Source organism: Anomaloglossus baeobatrachus, chromosome 4, assembly GCF_048569485.1.
Source record: "Anomaloglossus baeobatrachus isolate aAnoBae1 chromosome 4, aAnoBae1.hap1, whole genome shotgun sequence".
NCBI classification, from domain to species: domain Eukaryota; kingdom Metazoa; phylum Chordata; class Amphibia; order Anura; family Aromobatidae; genus Anomaloglossus; species Anomaloglossus baeobatrachus.
In genome coordinates, this window is record NC_134356.1 from 652500483 (window position 1) to 652523389 (window position 22907).

Consider the following 22907-nt stretch of genomic DNA (forward strand, 5'->3'; position numbering starts at 1 on the left):
GTGTTTTGCACCAGCGTCCTGGAGAATATTAATAAATTGGCCCCCATGGGTCAGTGTAATGCCCGAGATAAAAATGGACAGCATTAGGCCATGTCACACGGATGTGGATATGCCGCATTATGGCACAGCAGTAATGACTGAGTAATGAGTTACAGATTGAAGCAGTAACACTTGTGTGAACTGAATCCTTTTTTTTCCTCATTTACTAGGTCATATTTAGAAGTCTTGTTGTGAATATTAATGCTATATGCAACTGTTCCCACATTTACAATACACAGGATAATCCTAGTTGGCAGCCGAGCTGCAGAGTCCTCATGTATTATAGTAACCATTGTAATGAGGCACCAGCAGAGTGGCGCAGCGGAAGCATGCTGGGCCCATAACCCAGAGGTCGATGGATCGAAACCATCCTCTGCTAGACATTTTTTTTTTTTTCCTTCTAAATTATATAGGCCGTCATTATAGATGTACTGTATATATTTACTTATCTCTACTCGGAGTTATACAATGACAATGCTATAATGTATTACTTCACAATCATCAATGCCTACACCTACACAGTATTTGTTCATGTCACATTTCAGTGAAGATCAACATCTCCATATTGTAATAATCAAGCCAATTATCAAAGACTTATCTGGATAATTCTCAATTGTTTCGTCAAGAATGTTACTTCATGGTTATAACGCTGTTGTTGAGTAACAGGAGACGGTAAATTGAGTCATAAAGGATGCTGTAAAAATAGCAATAGCTGCAGCGACATCTAGTGTTCGTTTATGGGAATGACATCGCTGTCTTTTCCCGCCCTTTTTTAGTCAGAAAAGTGAAGAATCCTGTCACACTTTCGACCAGCACCTGTGAGGCAATGAAAATGGCTGCTGCTTCCTGATTAGCGAAGGATGGCTAATATGATAAGTGGTCACCGTGAAAACATCTGGTGGGGAGATTACAGTCTCAGCCATAGTTACTGAGGTAAATCTTAATTCCACTCTCAGTGTGAGGTAAATGACAGACCAATGTCTAGGTTTTTTAACCCCTTAATTTGGTCCCCTCCCTCCAGTTACCATAGGCTCCAGCATATTCCCCGCACATTTCTGCTGATCTAATTAGCAGACATGTGTGGCTAACAGGTGCGGGTTGATCAGAGATCCACCCGTCCTTGTTAACCCCTTAAACACTGACAGCATGATTAGAGGGCCGCAGCGGGAAATGCGCCATTCCCCACCACCATCAGTGATTCGATCACGGGGCGCAATTGTATTGTCATGGTAGCGAGTGGTCAGCTGATGACTAGTGTTGAGTGAGTAGTTAACTATTCGTACTTGCTATGCTGTTAGCAAGTACTCGTCGCTACTCGCATATTCGTTACGAGTAGCGGGCGCAATGTAAGTCAATGGGAAATACTCGCTAAGTAGCGAGTAACCCGAAAGCCGTACTTTTCGTGCGAGTAGTGAATATGCGAGTAGCGGACAGTACTCACTAAGAGCATAGCGACTACGAATAATGAACTACTCACTCAACACTAGTCATTAGCTGACCACTCGCTACCATGACAATACATTGGCGCCCTGTGATCGAATCACGGGGCGACTAATGGTTAATATACAAGTAGCGGACAGTACTCGCTGTGTATACACTACTGATGACTCCTGACACTACCATTATTCACTTCCTGTGAGAGCCGACAGAGCTGCTGCATCGCTTTGATCAGCATAAGCAATCGGACTTTGGAGTCATAAAGTCCCCTATGGGAATAGTAAAATCAATAAAAAAATGTAAAAAAAAAAGTTTTCAAAAATATAAAAAAATAAAAAACCTAAAAAGGTCAAGTCACGCCAATTTTGCCCCATTAAAGTGAAACGATTAAAAAAAAAAACAAACGCATATTTGCATTCAGAAATGCCTGATCTATCAAAATATAAAATCAAGTAATCTGATCAGCACACAGCGTAGCGAGAAAAAAAATTCTAAACGCCAAAATTAAGGTCACCACAACATTTCATTAAAATGCAATAAAAGGCAATCAAAACATCAAATCTACACAAAAATGGAATAATTAAAAACACCATTTCAGAACTCAAAAAATAAACCATCACTGAGCCACAGGGCCCAAAAAATGACAACACTGCGGGTCCGGGAAAATGATGACAAAAGCGTAATTCTTTTTTGGACAAATTTCTGAATTTTCTTTTCACCCATTAGATAAAAGTACCGTATTTTTCAGACCATAAGATGCACTTTTTTCCCCCCAAATGTTGGGGGAAAGTGGGGGGCGCGTCTTATGGTCTGACTATAGTGCTGCGGCCAGGAATGAGGGTGCTGCGGTGGATCGGGCCATCTGTGGCATGAGCAGGCTGTAGCAGCCTGCCGTGACCACGTGGACCCGCTCATTACATATGCACGCCCATCATCCCGCCCATGATCTCTCAGCGGGAAGTGACCGTGACTGCTCCACACAGATCAGCGGCGCTGTTGCCGCCACAGACAGGGGGAGGAGCAATGCTGCATGGAGCGAGGAGAGGTGAGTATAAACGTTTATTTTTTTTGTGTGGTACAGGATACAGGCCATATATCAGGATGGGGGTATATAGCAGGATGCGGCCATAGACAAGGATGGCAGTATATATCAGGATGGCAGTATATATCAGGATGGCAGTATATATCAGGATGGGGTTATATAGCAGGATGGGGGCATATAGCAGGATGGGGTACATATACAAGGCAGGAGGATCATTGCCAGGATGGGGTACCTTAGAAGAGAATTTGGGGACATTACCCCCATAACAGTGTCAGCAGCAGATCCTTTCCCCATAACAGTGTGTCATGACCACATTTTTTGCTTAAAATTTTATTTTCTCATTTTCCTCCTCTAAAACCAGGTGCGTCTTATGGTCTGGTGCGTCTTATAGTCCGAAAAATACAGTAAAAGTATTCATGTTTGGTATCTACGTACTCGTACTGACATGAGGCATCATACTGACATATTAGTTTCACCATAATGTGAACATGGTGAATAAAAACAAACCCAAGCCATTGTGGCATTTCACTTTTTTTAACTATTTCTCCACATTTGGAATTAGTTTCCTGTTTTCCAGTATACTATATGGTAAAGTTAATAGTTTCATTCAAAAGTACAACTTGTCCCACAAAAATAAGCCCTTATATGGCAATATTGATTGATTTAGAGGAAAGTGGTGAAGGTCGCACCATATTGGCATTATCAGAATATAATTTTTAGGTTTTTTTATAATTCAGAATTGGTCAAAACTGTCCTTTATAGATAGCGTTGGCCGATGTTTGTAAGACAGATAGAGCCAGGTGTCCTCATTTAACCCTACATAAGGGCGTAGACATTTTTCATTTTTGAGTTTTCATTTTTTCCTCCCTTATGAGCCTTTTTTTCAATCACATTTCCATATTATAGCTTGCTTTTTGCAGGATAATTTGTAATTTGCAATGGCGCCATTTGTTTTACCACATACTAAACTGAAAAATGGGGAAAAAAAAGTGTGAGGAAATGGTGGGGAAAAAGAAAATAAATATTTTGACCATTTTTTTGATTGAGGGTGGTTTTTATGGCATTCATGCTGCAAAAAATAACTTGGAAATATGTTTCTTCAGGTCAGTACAATTGCTGTAATGCCAAACTCATAAGTTGTGGGTTGTTGTTTTTTTCTCTTTAGTAATTTAATGGTTAAAAAAATTCAGAAATTTGTTAAAAACTTGGATTATGTGGTGATTTTCTGAGACTTGTAACTTTTTTTTCCTTAAGGAAATGTCCACTACTTGGAGAAACCCTTCTCATTCTCCATTTGCACCCCCATAAAATAAATAAGCTAATACCTACACTGCCGAAGATTTTCTAGCAGTCCCTCTGACCAAACTTTCTCCTCTCCAATCCATCTTGAATGCAGCAGCCAGGGTCATATTCCTTTCCAGCTGCTTCACTGATGCCTCCAACTTGTGCCAGTCACTACACTGGTTACCCATCCACTACAGAATACAATACAAACTCATATCTCTCACCCACAAAGCTCTCCACAGTTCTGCACCACCATATACCTCATCCCTCATCTCTGTCTATCATCCTACCTGCCCCCTCTGTTCCGCAAATGATCTATGACTAACATCCTCCATAATTTGAACCTCACACCTCCGTCTCCAAGACTTTTCTCGTGCCGCGCCAGTTTTCTGGAATGCACTACCCCAAAGAATGCAACTAATATCCAGCCCCCAGGTTTTTAAGCATGCATTAAAAACACATTTCTTCAGACAATCTTATCATCATAACTTACCAACCTAACTTCCCCCTGTTCCCACCTTCTAAATGCTATTCATAGCCCTTTCCCTCCTATTTCTGTCCTCACATCCTCCATGCAACCAATAGCATGTAAGTGCATCTAAAACAGACCTGAGCAAGGGGCGGCCCGCGGGCCACATCCAGTCCGCCTACTCTCTGTGACTGGCCCGCCCGTCTTCAGCCGGTGCAGTGGAGCCGGGATGCAGCGTGCCGGCAGGGAGGGATCCTGCAGGTCCGCACAGTCAGTGCAGGCAGCGGAACGCAGGAATCTCTCCTCTGTTCCCTGCCAGCACTTTCTCTGTGACACACGCGCGCTCTCTGATGTTATCAGTACTGCGCGCTTGTGTAATTTCAAAAGTTCCCTCCCAGCCGGCAGGAGAAGAGCGGCACAGTGGGGGCCTTCACAGAGAGAAGCAGTGACGGGGGCCCCTCGGAGAAGAGCATCAGCGCAGCCAGGGCCCGTACAACAGAAGGAGCAGCTCAGCGGGGGGCCTGTACGGAGGTGCCTGAGGACGGGGACAATAAGAAGGGAGAGGTAAGTATTGACTAATAAGCTGAGGAGGGGACAATGGCGGAGGGGGGGACTGGTGACTAATACTGGGGGTGTAGTGGTGTAGTTTTACAGGTGTAGTATATGGTGTTGTGTATATAGTGATGTAGTATATAGTGGTGTAGTACATGGGGTGTAGTGATGTAGTTTTATTACAGGTGTAGTATATAGTGGTGTAGTATATGGGGGTGTTGTATATAGTGGTGTAGTACATGGGGTGTAGTGATGTAGTTTTATTACAGATATAGTATATAGGGGTGTAGTATATGGGGATGTTGTATATAGTGATGTAGTATATTACAGGTGTACTATATGGAGGTGTAGTATATTACAGGTTTATTATATGGAGGTGTAGTATATTACAGGTGTATTATATGGAGGTGTAGTATATTACAGGTGTACTATATGGGGGTGTAGTATATTACAGGTGTATTATATGGAGGTGTAGTGTATTACAGGTGTATTATATGGAGGTGTAGTATATTACAGGTTTATTATATGGAGGTGTAGTATATTATAGGTGTAGTACATGAGGGGTGTAGTATATTACAGGTGTACTATATGGAGGTGTAGTATATTACAGGTGTACTATATGGAGGTGTAGTATATTACAGATGTATTATATGGGGATGTAGTATATTACAGGTTTATTATATGGAGGTGTAGTATATTACAGGTTTATTATATGGAGGTGTAGTATATTACAGGTTTATTATATGGAGGTGTAGTATACCGTATTACAGGTGTACTATATGGAGGTGTAGTATATTACAGGTTTATTATATGGAGGTGTAGTAGATTACAGGTGTATTATATGGAGGTGTAGTATATTACAGGTGTATTATATGGGGGTGTAGTATATTACAAGTTTATTATATGGAGGTGTAGTATATTACAGGTGTAGTATATGGGGGTGTAGTATATTACAGGTGTATTATATGGAGGTGTAGTATATTACAGGTGTATTATATGGGGATGTAGTATATTACAGGTGTAGTATATAGGGGTGTAGTGATGTAGTATATTACAGGTGTAGTATGGGGGGGTGTAGTGATTTAGTATATTACAGGTGTAGTATATAGGGGTATAGTGATGTAGTTTATTACAGGTTTAGTATATGGAGGGGGTGTAGTATATTGGGTAGAACTGAGTTAACCCCTTAACGACCCATGACGTACTAGATACGTCATGGATCGTTTCCTGGTAAGCCCCGCCCCCTGCCGCCGGCGGGCGGCGGCGAGACGCGCACATATCAGCTGTTATTAACAGCTGATATGTGTGCCTGCTAGCCGCGGGTGGAATCGCTTCCACCCGCGGCCATTAACCCCTTACATTTCGCTGCCAAAGTCTTGGCAGCGATATGTATATGGGCGCCGCCATGACAGTGACTTACCCCGCCCCCGCCGGAAGTCACGTGACATGATCACGTGACTTTCGGCGGTTGCCATGGTAGCACAGGGTCATGTGATGACGCCTGTGGCTAACATGAGTCACTTCCTCTCAATGCCGGAATACAGCTGGCATTGAAAGTGAAGCAGCAAATCTGCAGTTCTCAGCTCTGTAGCTGAGATCTGCAGATTGTGCAAAGCGATCGGATTACTGATCGCAATAGCCCCCTAGGGGGACTAGTAAAATAAAAAAAAAAGTAAAAAAAAAAGTTTTAAAAAATTAAAAAAACCTAAAAGTTCAAATCACCCCCCTTTCACCCCATTGAAAATTAAAGGGTTAAAAAAATAAAAAATACACACATATTTGGTATCGCCGCGTTCAGAAATGCCCGATCTATCAAAATATAAAATCAATGAATCTGATCAGTAAACGGCGTAGCGGCAAAAAAATTCCAAACGCCAAAATTACGTTTTTTGGTCGCCGCAAATTTTGCGCAAAATGCAATAACAGGCGATCAAAACGTAGCATCTGCGCAAAAATGGTACCGTTAAAAACGTCAGGTCAAGACGCAAAAAATAAGCCATCACTGAGCCTCAGATCCTGAAAAATGAGAACGCTACGGGTTTTGGAAAATGGCGCAAAACGTGCGCCACGTTTTTCGGACAAGCTTGTGAATTTTTTTAACCCCTTAGATACAAGTAAACCTATACATGTTTGGTGTCTATAAACTCGCACCAACCTGAGGCATCATACCCACACATCAGTTTTACCATATAGTGAACACGGTGAATAAAATATCCCAAAAACTATTGTACAATCCCACTTTTTTTCCAATTTTTCCGCACTTGGAATTTTTTTGCCGTTTTCCAGTACACTATATGGTAAAACTTATGGTTTCATTTAAAAGTACAACTCGTCCCGCAAAAAACAAGCCCTCATATGGCAAGATTGATGGAAAAATAAAAAAGTTACGCCTCTCGGAAGAAGGGGAGCAAAAAACAAAAACGCAAAAACGGAAAGTGCCCGGGGGCTGAAGGGGTTAATTATATAAGTCCGGCCCTCTAAACCAATCCCAATTTCTCATGCGGCCCCATGGGAAAATTAATTGCCCACCCCTGATCTAAAAGGTTACTGTCTAATGACCGAATCATTCATATCTATATAAAATCAATAAATTATGATAACTATGGCTGGACCAGATACTACAAGCACGCTTTACCTTTTATGTCCCCCTATTCCCCCATAGATTGTAAGCTTTAGGGTACGCTCACACGAGCGTGAAAATCGGACGAGTGCAATGCGATAAATTCTCGCATTGCACTCTGACCAATGTTAGGCAATGAGGGCGAGCTGTTGGTCAGCTTTTCTCGCATCCAGATTCTGGATGCGAGAAAAGCGGCAGCATGCTGCGATTGTCTGCGAGAGCCGTATCCCTCGCACCCATTCAAGTGAATGGATGCGAGAGATACATCGGACTGCACTCGGATGTTATCCCAGTGCAGTGCGATCTACGCACAGGCTGACAGTGGAGGAGATGGGAGGATTAACCCCTCCCTCTCCTCCGCAGCGCCTGCACTCAGCGTCACAGCTGTGACCCGATCGCAAGATCAGGTTACAGTCGCATGACACTCAGATCACGCTCGCAGCAGAGCCTGAGCCGGGGGACATTAGCATATCGCATCCGATGCTCTCGCATCGGATGCCATACGCTCGTGTGAGTCCAGCCTTAGAGCAGGGCCCTCATTCCTACTGTAGCTGTTGAATTATGTGCTATGTTGTTTTGTTTTTGTCTGCACAAGCCCCCACCTGATTGTACAGTGCTACAGAATATGTTGGTGCTATAAAAAAATCCCTTTATTATTATTAGACACTTACGCTCTCGGTATCCACGTGACATTGTTATGACCCCCTACCAATCAGCTATGGTGTCCTCCTTCCCATCTTCGAACAGTTAACCAATTAACAGGAAGTGGGCACTGCAGCTGCCGTTCACTTCCTGTTGATTGCTCTTATGTCCGAAGGCAGGGAGAAGGAAACCACAGCTGATTGGTTGCGGGGCTCGCAGGGTAAAACAATGTCACACGGGCGCTGAGAGTGTGAGTGCCGACACCGCTAGGACTGCTCCGGCAGCAGGGGCTTATTCATTTTTATGGAAGTGCACATGGTGACTGAGGAGGGGTAGTGGGTGACCCCTTTAAAACCATTTTGGGGTACATAAGGCCCCAGGGCATGGAACTGGGTAACGGCCACCACCGTGACATTCCCAAGGGAGACACTGCCTGGAACCGAGTACCCCATATCCCTGGTTGCTATCCATTCGCTTTTGAATGTATGTTTTTATGGAAAGTGCAGCGCTTGAAAAATTGCATACTGGATTAATTAAAGAGGTTATTAAGTAAGGTAGCCCCCCTCATAAGTAAAAACCATTCTCTACTCTCAAAACAGAGCACTGTCCCAGCAATATTGCCGCCAGGTCTTACTTATTGGTTTTGAAATCTGTGCAATGTCAATTCTTGAATGATGCCAGAATTCTAGTTTATAGTAGTACATCTCCCATTTATTTTTTTTTTAACCAATTTTGGTGCTTGAAAATGGTGAAATACAAACCAAAAAGTCTACAAAACACTTTATGGCCACTGAGTCCAGATAAATCAGTTGCCTTGTTAGCGCAGTAGGTAGCGCGTCAGTCTCATAATCTGAAGGTCGTGAGTTCGATCCTCACACAGGGCAGGTACTTATTTTTATTTTTTTTAAAGCTATTATTTATTTATTTATTGAAAATGTTAAGAAATGGAAAGGTTATTTAATTTAGACTTATTTAGACCTTGGTAGATATGAAATTATTTTCAAACTCTGAAGGACCTTGGACCTAAGTTGTATTCAGTTTCTATATATAGCTGGTAACATGTTTTGGTGCAGCAGCCCTGCACATAGTCCGCTCATAGGAGATTAAGGCTATGTGCCCACGTGGCGTATTTTCATGCAGTTACGCTGCGATCTGCACCGCAGCGTAACTGCATGCGTCCTGTGTCCCCAGCATAATCTATGAAGATTGTGCATTATCTATGCCCACGTGGCATATTAGAACGCAGCGATTCGGCTGCTGCCAAATCACTGCGTTCTAAGAAGTGACATGTCACTTCTTTCGTGCAATTTGCATGCATCCCCCGCTCTGTCTATGGCAGAGGCTGCATCCAGAGCGCACGAATTCTGCAGTCACCGAAGCTTCAGAACGGAGCTTTTCAGATGCGCTCTGAAGCGCACATGCAGTGACGTTACGCTGCTGTGCAGAGTGCACACACGTGGGCACATAGCCTAAAAAGTACTTTAATCCTTTGGCCCAATTTTACAAAAATATATATGTGAGTGAGAGCTTAAAAAGTACTACAATATTATCATAATAGAACATAATAGGATTTATTAAAAATAACTAGAACTAGCTTCCCTGGTAGTCTAGTGGTTAGGATTCGGCGCTCTCACCGCCGCGGCCTGGGTTTGATTCCCGGTCAGGGAATGTGTTTCTTTTGCATTTTTTCAGACTATTGAGTTCTAAACTAATGCTATTAATTAGCACAAATTGCAAGCTAGGGTATGATTCCTTTTCTGGAAAGTCACACCCAGATTTATTGAGTCATGAGAATGCCAGTATAGTTGGGGGTGGTGAAGTTTAGCGATCGGTGAGCGTGATTGCCACTTCTCGATACTGAGGAAAGACGGCGAATTTGAAATGCGTAGATCAATAAACCACTGTTTCTATTCAATACTGCATGGTCTGAACTTATGTTGAGCAAAGCGGGAATCTACCACATCAGTTCTTTTACAACTAATTTTCTTTGGGATCATTACTGCTGTGTGTATCTGACCCACCCAGCCAGCCTAAGGCGCACCTGTGCAACAATCATATGTTCTAATCAGCATCTTGATATGTGGCAGTATGCCCACACTATCTATTAAAACACTGTTGAAATTAATATCCAGTCATGTAAAGGATTCAAATGCGACCAATCAGTGGTAAAATGAAATCCAGTAAGTCAACAATGACAAAAATACAAGTATGTTCTCAAAGCCAAAATGGGCCCAGAACGCAAGAGGTTAAAGTCGTCAATAATAAAAAGTCCCCTGATGGCAAAGTGATCACAGGTTGTTTCCTTTTTAGGTCCTGCAGCTATCTATTGTAATATTTGGTATAATCCCTTTGCAGCAGCTCCTCAGGGGAAAAAAATGTAAAAAAAAAAAAACATAATGGAAAAAAACCCGACAGATCAAAAAAAAATGAAAGTCAGCTATAAAACACTGATCAATATTGATATATGAATGAGGCCTGCGGAAGGAAAGGTGATGTCCTCTTCTTTGTGTTGTGATCCTCTTTTTTAGAGCATGAGCCTGAAGACCCACCTCTTCTGACAAGCCTACAACCTTCAGTAACCCTCAGTCTGATATAACGCCGCACAACCAGCTCTACCCTCACCTACTGTATCCTCACCCATCCCCTGTAGACTGTGAGCCCTCATGGGCAGGGCCCTCTCTCCTCCTGTAGACTGTGAGCCCTCATGGGCAGGGTCCTCTCTCCTCCTGTAGACTGTGAGCCCTCGCGGGCAGGGTCCTCTCTCCTCTTGTACCAGTCTGTGCCTTGTATTGTTTATGATTACTGTACTTGTCCATATTATGTATACCCCTTTCGCGCCATGGAAAATCGCCATGGTAAAGCGCCATGGAATAAATGGCGCTATAATAATAAATAATAATAATATTGTATCCTCAGAAGCTCTTGACTTCACGGCTCTGTGTTTGCTGTTTTATCTCCACTGGTTCCTCCATCAGAAATTTGATGTTTTTTTTTTTTTACAAATGCGGCAAGAATTTGGTGCAGTTTTGCTTGTTTTAGTCACTTTTTTACAACTGGAGCATGTGCCAGTTCAATGAAGTTATACTAAAAAAAGATAATAATGAAACGATAAGACAAGTTAAAAAATGGCACCGAATAATCCATAATTAATTTTTGTGCAAATGATGCCAAAATTCTAGTATATGTAGCTGTACATCTTCCACCCCTCTCACCCCCGTTATTTGTTTATATTGGTGCTTGAAAATGTGGAAATACAAACCAAAGAATCTACCAAATACGATACACTCCACAGCCACAACATAAAGAAGTCAGTTGCCTTGTTAGCGCAGTAGGTAGCGCGTCAGTCTCATAATCTGAAGGTCGTGAGTTCGATCCTCACACAGGGCAGGAATTTTTTTTGTTGGCTATTATTTATTTATATGAAGTTTAAAGAGTTTGAAAGGCTAATTAATTTAGACTTGGCTTAGACCTCGGTAGATATGAAATTCCTTTCAAACTCTGAAGGACCTTGGACCTAATTTGCATCCAGTTTCTATAGATAGCTAATGTGTTTTGGTGCAGCTGTCCTGAACATAATCCGTTCATAGGAGATTAGAAAGTACTTTAATCCTTTGGCTCCATTTCACAGTAATATATATGTATAAAAAAGTGTAGAAATAACCGGGCACTGCTACTCCCACTGATAATTCGCTGCTCTTAGATCATTTAGAACTGCTCAGCAGACGGGTGCACATTCCAAAAAAGGACAGTCCATATAGTATATCTAAAAAGAAGAAAAGAACGGCAGCACTCACCGAAGCTTCAGTCACGGTAGTTTTATTTTTCAAAGTAGGACGGCCATTTCACACAGTTTGTGCTTCGATGGGTCCCATGGAAGCAGAAACTGTGCAAAATGGCCCGCCGTCATCTGGTGTTGCTAGCCTCTCCCCCCCCTCCCCCTCAACATGTACCTGTCCTACTTTGAAAAATAAAACTACCGCAACCGAAGCTTCAGTGAGTGCTGCTGTTCTTTTCTTCTCTTTGCAGATATATATATATATATATATATATATATATATATATATATATATATATATATATATATATACTTATAAAATTGTCCTTTAATGGCCATTAGGCTATGTGCCCACGGGAGCTTGCTCCTGCAGATTTTGCCGTGGAAAACCTGCGGATTTAGCTGGATTTTCTAGATAAATCCGCAGGTTTCAGCATGTACAGACACTCCCCATGTTATCCTATGGGACATGGGGAGCGTCTGTGTCCATGCTGCGGAATGTGCGACTGCGGAATATGCTGTGGATGTCCTGCAGCTGCACATAACTGTATGTCAATTATTCCTGCGGATTTACCTGGGAAATCCCGGCGCTCCACTATGGAGATACAGGCCGGGACTTCCGCAGGTAAATCGCATGAATGTCTGCAGGTGTACCGCAACAATTTCGCTGGAATCCCTGGATTCTGGGGAGCAGCTGCGGGAAACCTGCGGACGAACGTACGGATATATCCGCAGGTGCGAGCTCCGTGGGCACATAGCCTTAGTGGCAGCGGCGTTCCGGTTCAACAGGAACGTTCTCAAGCCTTTCTAATCTTATACTTTGATATATATATATATATATATATATATATATATATATATATATATATATATATATATATATATAGATATATCATATATACAATATATGTTCACTTCTACTGTTATACACTTAACTGTGGATATTGCCAAATTGAACATATATTAAATGTGGGTTTACATTGTGGATATCGCTTGAAATCTTATAATTTCTTCTATACGAGCAGAGCCTTTACAGTGTAACAATAGTGTCACGCTAGAAATAACAGAGGTCATTAACCCCTTCACGACCGGACGATTTTTCGCTTTCCTTTTTTTTTTTCCGCCATTCTTCTTCTGAGAGACGTAACTTTTTTACTTTTTAGTCAATATGGTCATGTGAGGGCTCATTTTTTGCGGAACGAGCTGTACTTTTAAATGAAACCATAAGTTTTACCATACAGTGTACTGGAAAACGGCAAAAAAAATCCAAATGCAGAAAAATTGCAAAAAAAGTGCGATAGCACTATTGTTTTTGAGATATTTTATTCACTGTGTTCACTATATGGTAAAACTGATGTGTGGGTGTGATGCCTCAGGTCAGTGTGAGTTCATAGACACCAAACATGTATAGGTTTACTTTTATATAAGGGGTTAAAAAACAACCGGGAGTTTGTGTAATAAAAGTGGCGCACGTTTTACACCATATTCCATGACCCGTAGTGTTCTCATTTTTTGAGATCTATGGCTCAGTGATGGCTTATTTTTTGCGTCTCGAGCTGACGTTTTTAACGGTACCATTTTTGTGCAGATGCTATGTTTTAATCACCTGTTATTGCATTTTGCGCAAAAGTTGTGACGACATGGTGTGTGGTGAGGTTTGACACCACCGCTGCTGTTATGGGGCACCCGGGAGAGTTGTTGTGCAGCAAGTTGTTAACTCCTCCGTGGGCAGGGATGATGGTCCCGGGGCCCGGTGGCTAGGTGCAGGGGAGAGAGACCGCAGGGAGCGTTGGTGTACTCACTGTTAATAAACCACACAAGTCTCTGGTAAACCAAGGTGATGGTGGCCGGTGCCGCGGCCGGTTGCATTCAGGTCCCCCACTCGGCTAGTGGTCTCTATCCTTTTCCTCTGCACTGTTTGTGTAAGGTGGACTTTCCTAGTGTGAAACTCAGGAGTCCACTCCCAGCTGTATGTGGCCTAAGGAGCCGTGCCCGCAGACGCTGGCCTGTGGGATCTATGGGGCCTGGCGGTGACCTCTTATCCCTATCGGTGGGCTGTTGTCTTCTATGAGGGACTTTGGGTGGGACAGGACCTCTAGTCCTGGCCTCAATTGGTGAATTAACCAGTCCGCTTGGTTCCGGTTTCTGGCTTCAGGGTCCGAGTACTCCCTTTTGTGCTACGGTTTCCGGGTCGCTTCCCCGTGTGGGTACCGGCGGGCTACAACCCTGTCCTGCTCCACCTCGGTTCCACCGAGCCGTCTTTCCGTCTCCTGCTGACGGAGACCACCGTCTGCCTCCTAGCCAGTGGCACCAGGGCTCCAACTCTGGTACCGTTCAACTTGAACTTTACTGCTGGAGCTACACTTAGCTCCAGCCCACACTCCTCTCCAAACTGAACTCTCAACAGATCTGCCTGTTTTCCCGCCCCGGGCTGCCTGGACCCCTGGATGGGCGTGTCCCAACCACCTGGTCACGCCCACTGGTGTGTCTGTCTTTCCCTAAGGGGGGGCGACTAGGGTTTCTGGTCAGCTCTGTGTTTCCTAATGAGGGAAGGTGTTATGCGGGGGCCTAACTGTGACTACCTGGTTTTGCCAGGGCGTCACACATATAGCACAATGAAGACCCAGATAACATTAGGCATCCTCATGGAGTATACAGCCCCTATATAGCACAGTGCAGCTAGATAGCATTAGGCATCCTCATGTAGTACACAGCCCCTATATAGCACAGTGCAGAGCTAGATAGCATTAGGCATCCTCATGTAGTACACAGCCCCTATATAGCACAATGCAGAGCCAGATAGCATTAGTCATCCTCACGTAGTACACAGGCCCTATACAGTGTGTCCACCCATCTCCTGTCCACCGCCATTAATTTAAGTACGGCGGCAGCTAGAGGCATAGAAGTGGTGTCTAGGTATAGTAAAGTAGCCATGCGCTACGTAATGAAACCACATATAGCGCCACCTGGAGGAAAACAACGGAGTTAGAATTTTTATATCGAAAACGGAACGAGATACAGAAAACAAGTGAGTTACAAAGTTGTAGGGCATCATCAATTCAATATGAATCGACACCTTGCATACAGAAATGCTATGACTAGAACGTATAAAACGGGGTATTGTGCAAATAAGTGTGCAACATCATACCTGACGAAAAACTGTAGACTGCTAATAGTACATACTGTACAGTAAATGGGATTGTTCAAAGGGTTGCTCAATAGACCTCTGTCATGCTGTTTTCTCCAGCGCGACTCATCCCTGGTTTATTTATTGCAGACAGAACGGGCGTTCCAGAGTGCTCCAAAGAAAGGGAGCGGTGGAGTGGGCATCAAGGGAATGGTCTTCATGATGGAGAGATTGAGTTTATAGTAGGTGGGGAGGGTGAGAAAATTGGGTGTATTAGCTGTGGGGGTCCAGGATTGTGAGCTATGACTCAAGCAGTAAGGAAGAGTAGGCGGAGAATGAGAGTGGCTGGCATGTTGTGAACATATATACATACTGTGTGTATGTGTGTGTGTGTATATATATATATATATATATATATATATATATATATATATATATATATATATATATATATATATATATATATATATATATAGATGAATAGATATAGATATATATATATATATATATATATATATATATATATATATATATATATATATATATATATATATATATATAGATGAATAGATAGAGATATATAGAGATATATAGAGATATAGATATAGATATATATAGATATATAGAGATATAGATATAGATATATATAGAAATATAGATATATATAGAGAGATATATATAGAGATATAGATATAGATATATATAGAGAGATATATATAGAGATATATATATATATATATATATCGTATAAAATGTGTAAACACACCCTTTCCTTTTTGGGTCCTGCAGCAATCCATTGTAACTTTTGGTATAATCCCCTTGCAGCGCCTCCTCATGGGAAATAACTGTTAAAAAACATAATGAGGAAAAAAAAAACCTGACAGATCAAAAAAATAAATAAAAGTCAGATATAAAACACTGATCAATATTGTTACATGAATGAGGCCTGCGGAAGGAACGGTGATGTCCTTTGTGTCGTTGATCCTCTTTTTTTTAGAGGATGTTGTACCCTAAGAAGCTCTTGACCTCATGGATCTGTATTTGCTGTTTTATCTCTTTTGGTTCCTCCATCAGAAATTTGATAAGTTTTTTACATATGAGGCAAGAATTTGGTGTGGTTTTACTTGTTTTAGTCACTTTTTAAAATTGGAGCATGTGCAATGCGAAAACACAAGCCAAAAAATCTGTCAGCTATGGTGCACTCGATGGTCATCATCTGAAAAAAATCAGTTGCCTTGTTAGCGCAGTAGGTAGCGCGTCAGTCTCATAATCTGAAGGTCGTGAGTTCGATCCTCACACAGGGCAAGATTTTTTTTTTATCTTTTTTTTTGTTAGCTATTATTTAATTATATAAAATTTCAAGAATTGTAAAGGTCAATTAAGTTAGAGTTGTTTTAGGCCTTAATAGATATTAAATTCTTTTCACATTCTGAAGAACCTTGGACCAAAGTTGCATTCAGTTTCTATATGTAGCTGGTAACGTTTTTTGATGCAGCGGCCCTGCACATAATACGTTCATAGGAGATTAGAAAGTACAGAGGAACCTTGGATTACGAGCATAATTGGTTCCGGGAGTGTGCTCTTAAACCAAGTTACTCTTATATCAAAGCAAATTTTCCCCTAGGAAATGACTGACAAGCAGACAATTCGTTCCACAACCCAAAAATATTTAGTGTATTTATACAAACCTACAACAGTAGTATAATATAATGCACTGTATTCATATAAAATTATTACAGTATACTAATACAAAATACTATAATCAAAAATCTCTCACTTACAACGGTGTCATCATAGCTATCTAATCAAAAATAGATTCAATATTCTCCGTCTACACAAAGACCCAAAAAAATTTGAATCAAATACACACCATTTCAAAAGTATAATTTTAAAACTTAATATTTTTTATTCAAATTTTTTTTTTTTAAAAAAAAACATGAAAAAAAGGACAATACCACCAGTGTGGAAGCAGACAAGCAAAGCCAATATATTGAAAAATTAATTCTCATAAATACATGTGTAATAAACAACCATAGATCTCAACAATATTAATGATATATATTAAATACACAGTACAAAAATAAATAGAATATATAATAGTGCCTGTAACAATCTCAATTAAATAGTGGTAAAAAATTGCTTTACTAAAACAATCTATTAAGTGGTCTGTGCTGCTATACAATATTACCTGTAATGGCTCCTACTTGGCCTAATATAATACATTATTAATTTTAGCAGCTTACTTCAAAGTATATACGGTTTTTACCACTATAATATATTGCACTAATGCCCACTTAATACTGTGCACTTACTTAAACAATAATCTCCTGGCTTGTGTGTTTGCCTCCCGCCTCCGACGCGCATTTCGTCACCTTCTTCAGGGCATTTCGTCACTCTGAAGGTGACGAAGCGCGCAGCTACCGTGTTTCCCCGAAAGTAAGGCCCTGTCTTACATTAATTTTACCCCCAAAAGTCCCACCCTGCCTTACTTTCGGGGGAGGCCTTACATTGGAAAAAAAATGACAATCCTCCCCCCTGCAGCCTCCCCATTGTTTGGGATCAGGCATCCACCCCTTCCTCCCCCCTGCAGCCTCCCCATTGTTTGGGATCAGGCATCCACCCCATCCTCCCCCCTGCAGCCTCCCCATTGTTTGGGATCAGGCATCCACCCCATCCTCCCCCCTGCAGCCTCCCCATTGTTTGGGATCAGGCATCCACCCCATCCTCCCCCCTGCAGCCTCCCCATTGTTTGGGATCAGGCATCCACCCCATCCTCCCCCCTGCAGCCTCCCCATTGTTTGGGATCAGGCATCCACCCCTTCCTCCCCCCTGCAGACTCCCCATTGTTTGGGATCAGGCATCCACCCCTTCCTCCCCCCTGCAGCCTCCCCATTGTTTGGGATCAGGCATCCACCCCATCCTCCCCCCTGCAGCCTCCCCATACAGTGGTTCTGCCCCCCACTCTGCCACCACACACACTGACACATACGGTACCGGTACAGCCCCACACGGCACCCACACATATCGTACCGGTACCGTACACACACACACACACACACACACACACACACACTGACACATACAGCCCCATACAGCACCCATACACATACCGTACACACACACACACGTACACACACACACACACACACACACACACACACACAGTTTCGGAACTTACCGTTACTTGTGCCGGGCTGACGATTCGGATGCCGGGGACGCTGGACCAATCGGAGCGAGCCTGCAGGCGGTGACGTCGCGGCTGATTTCGGCCAATCAGCTGCGAGCCGGCTGATTCGGCCAATCAGCTGCGAGCCGGCTGACTGGCCAATCGCAGCTCGAGCTGAGGGCCAATCAGCTGCGAGCCGGCTGACTGGCCAATCACAGCTCGAGCTCAGGGCCAATCAGCTGCGAGCCGGCTGACTGGCCAATCACAGCTCGAGCTGATGGCCAGCAGGGAGCCTTGCGGGGGCCATTCACCGGAGGCGGACCACGGGTGGCACGAGACTGGAGAAGGCCTGGATGGAGCGAGGGAACAGCGGTAAGTTCCTGTACTTTCCCCAGGGACCCCCACCCATAGGCGGCCTTACATTCCCCGGCCCCCCCCCGCTACCCTGCCTTACAATCGGGGGGTGCCCTACATTGGCGGACCCCCCCGAAACCCCCACCCTGCCTTACTTTCGGGGGGGTCCTACTTTCGGGGAAACACGGTAATACCTGAGGTGGGTTTTGATAGAAATTTCTGGCCCCTGCATGTTGTTCCTCCCCATCTGTTATTTATGCTAATTCCATTATAGAAGCATTTTACTAATGGTTATGGCTATAAGGACCTGTGCTGATATCATACCCATGTGACCAGAAGGGAGAGGTCCTCAGACAACTGAAAAATAATCTTGCTTCCGGGTGTCAGCTATGTTGACTGAGGCCCCGCCCCTTTTGGTCACATGGGTATGATTTCAGCAAAGCCCTTCTAGCCATCTAGTAAAATGCTTTTAATGGAATTAGCATAAATAACAGATGGGGAGGAACAACAGGCAGGGGGCAGAAATCACTATCACAACCCACCCCAGGTATTACCTGCTCCGCAGCTGCTGCCAATTAAAAAGCTGTACATTTTACAAGCTTTACTTGCTTGTGTTTCACAAACTATACATCCGAGCTGACAACTAAAGGTATGTAAAGAATCAGCCTGATAGTGCCAGTATAGCACTGGCTTTAGTTTATATGGGAAATTCCTGGTGATTGGTGCGCTTTAAAAAAGTGCTATAATAGTGTAACAATAGACACATCACAAGGCATACAGAGAGCAGCACTAAGCTTCCCTGGTGGTCTAGTGGTTAGGATTCGGCGCTCTCACCGCCGTGGCCCGGGTTCGATTCCCGGTCAGGGAACATGCTTGTTTTTATTTTTGGTTTTTTTTTTGCATTTCATAAAAAGTAGAGTTCTAAACTAATGCTATTTTATTGGCACAAATTGCAAGCTAGGGTATGATTGTAGTTCACTTCTATTGCTGTATATTTAGCTATGGATATTGAGAAATTGGACATATATTAAATGTGTAGCTATCACTTCAAATGTTATCATTTGTTCCCTATGAGCAGACCCTTTAAAGTGCCACAATATTCTCACAGTAGACCCCACAGATGGCAGCGTCAAACAGCCACTAAGCTTCCCTGGTGGTCTAGTGGTTAGGATTCGGCGTTCTCACCGCCGCGGCCCGAGTTTGATTCCTGGTCAGGGAATGCAGCTGTTTTGCATTTTTTAGAACTCTTATATTCCAAACTAACGCTATTAATCAATACACATTGCAAGCCAGGGTATGATTCCTTTTATGGCAAGACACACCCAATGTTAATGTCGCCTTGACTAAAAATGAAAATGCCAGAATACTGGGGGGAAAGGTGATGTTTAGTGATGGGTGAGCTTGATCACCACTGCTCGATACTGAGGAAAATTTAGAGACTTCAAAACACGTAGATCAATAAACCACTGTTTCTATTCAATACAGCATGGTCTGAACTTATCTTCTTAGACTCGCTTATAACAGGATTGGAGAATGGCTGATGTGGTACCGATATCTAAGAAAGGTAAGAGGGTAGATCCAGGCAACTACCATCTGGTATGTCTGATATCAGTAGTGTGCAAGGTTTTTTAGGGCATTATAAGAGATGACATGCAATGATATATTAGAGAGAGTCATATAATAACTGATAACTAGCATGGATTCATAAAAGATATGTCATGTCTGACCAACATGTTGGGGTTCTATAAGGGGGTAAGTGCAAACCTGGATATTAGTAATGCAGCTGATGTGATTTATTTTGACTTTACAAAGGCATTTGATACTGTACCACACAATAGCCTTATACTAAAGCTCCAGAAGCAAGGACTAGGGGAAACTATATGCAGATAGGTGTGGAATTGGCTAAAAGATAGGAAACAAAGAGTATTCATAAATGGAACATTCTGTAAATGGGCTATATCGTCAGCAGTGGGGTGCCGCAGGAATCTACTAGGACCAATGCTTTTTAATCTCTTTATTAATGACCTTGTGGATGGGATTGATAGTAAAGTGTCAGTCTTTGCTGATGACACCAAACTATGTAGGATATTAAAAACTGACCTTGATAGTACAATATTACAAAACGTTCTGGATAAGATGTCAGAATGGGCAGATACTTGGCAAATGAGATTTAATGTTGATAAATATAAAGTAATGCACCTAGGACGGAGTAATCCTATAGCTGCGTATACATTAAATGGAAGTAAACTCGGGACTACAGAACAGGAGAAGGACTTGGGTATTCTCATTACAAATAAGCTGAGCAGCAGCACTCAATGTCAGGCAGCAGCTGCTAAAGCTAACAAGATTCTAGGGTGTATAAAAAGAGAGATTAGATCCCGTGATCCCAACGTATTGTTACCCCTCTATAAATCACTTGTAAGGCCACATCTGGAATATGGGATTCAGTTTTGGGCTCCACATTTTAAAAAAGACATTCAGAACTTAGAGTCAGTTTAAAGGCGGCTAACTAGATTTTTACAAGGAATGGAGGCTGTGCATATGATGAGAGGTGGAAAAGTTAGATATGTTTAGCTTAGAAAAAAGATGTCTCAGAGGAGATCTCATTTATATGTATAAATACATGTGTGATCAATATAAAGGACTGGCACATGACTTATTCCTTCGAAAAACAATACTAAGGTCCAGGGGGCATACACTGCAATTCCGGCAGCTAAATAGGAAAGGGTTCTTTACAGTTAGAATAGTTAGATTGTGGAATACCGACCACAAAAGGTAGTAACGGCTGACACTGTAACAACATTTATATCAGGGCTGGATGATTTCCTCAGTACACACAACATTGTCGGTTATAAATTAAAAAATTAAAATTTTACATTTTGCAGAAAAAATGTAACTTTTGCCCCAAATTTGCATTTTCACAAGGGTAATAGGCAAAAATACATCTTACACTTTGTTGTGCAATTTCTCCTGAGTACGCCGATACCCCATATGTGGTTCAAATCTTCTGTTTGGGCGCACAACGGGGCTTGGAAAGGAAGGAGTGCAATTTGAATTTTAGAGCGCAAAATCAGCTGAAATCGTTAATGGACACCATGTTGTGTTTCAAGAGTCCCTGAGGCACCTAAACAGTAAAGCTCCCCCACAAGTGACCCCATTTTTGAGACTAGAGCCCTCAATGAATTTATTTAGATGTTTGGTGAGCACCTCAAACCCCCATATGTTTCACAGAATTTAATAACGTTAAGTCGTGAATATAAAAAAATACACTTTTACCACAAAAATATTGCTTTAACCCCAAATCTTTCATTTTTACAATGGTAACAGGAGAAAATGCACCATTCAATTTGTCGTACAATTTCTAATGAATATGCCCATACCTCATATGTGCTGGAAATCTACTGAGTGAGCGCATGTCAGGGCTCGGAATGGAAGTGGCACCATTTGACTTTTTGAACCCAAAATTGGTTGGAATAGTTAGCAAATGCCATGTCAAGTTTGGAGAGCCCCTGATGTGCGTAAACAGTGAAGCTCCCCACAAGTAGCCCTATTTTAGAAACTAAACTGTTTGAGGAATTTATCTACATGTTTAGTGAGCACCTTGGAAAGATTAGTGCTTGCTCACTTGAGTCCAAGGGTGAGGGCTTTTATTGATCTCCTATAGTTTGCTTACCAGCATAGATTGGGGGTGGACAATGCTATTCTTTCTCTGTTACATACTGTACATTCATTTTTGGAGAATGATGGAACCACTGTGCTAGTGATGTTCTTTGATTTCTCGAGTGCATTTAACACCCTGCAGCCACTTTTACTACACAAAAAGATGACTGATATGAAGGTGGAGGAGGGGATGAGAAATTTGATAACTGACTACCTATCAGATCGGCCACAGTTTGTACAGATGGGAGCCGTTGTGTCTAGAAGATTATTGAGCAGTGTAGGTGCCCCTCAGGGAACGGTGCTAGCGCCCTTTTTATTCACACTGTATACATCAGACTTTCGGTATAAATCTGATTTTTACCACCTTCAAAAATTCTTGGATGACTCTGTGGCAGCTGGATGTATTAGGGGGGACCAGGGTGATGAGGAATATAGAAGGGTGGTGTCGAATTTTGTGGATTGGTGCCATGGTAACTATCTACAACTAAATGTTAAGAAAACTAAGGAGTTGGTGGCCAACTATAGCAGGAGAAAGATGGAATGTTTACCGATCACTATTGCTGGTCAGGAGGTGAAGCAAGTGGAGAGTTACAAATATTTGGGGGTCCACCTGGATAGCAAACTGGACTGGAGATGCCACTCAGAGAGGGTCTACAAGAAGGGGATGAGCGGATTGTATTTCCTAAGGAAACTGAGGCCTTTTAATGTGAGCAGCAAAATGTTAGAAATGTTGTACCAGT

At 42.4% G+C, this 22907-nt stretch overlaps 1 non-coding gene across 1 annotated transcript; it reads left to right on the forward strand.

Moving 5' to 3' along the window:
* Window positions 1-19303: 19303 nt before the first annotated feature.
* TRNAE-CUC (transfer RNA glutamic acid (anticodon CUC)) lies at window positions 19304-19375 on the forward strand. The gene has a single exon. It is a non-coding gene; the product is annotated as a tRNA-Glu (tRNA).
* Window positions 19376-22907: the final 3532 nt, after the last annotated feature.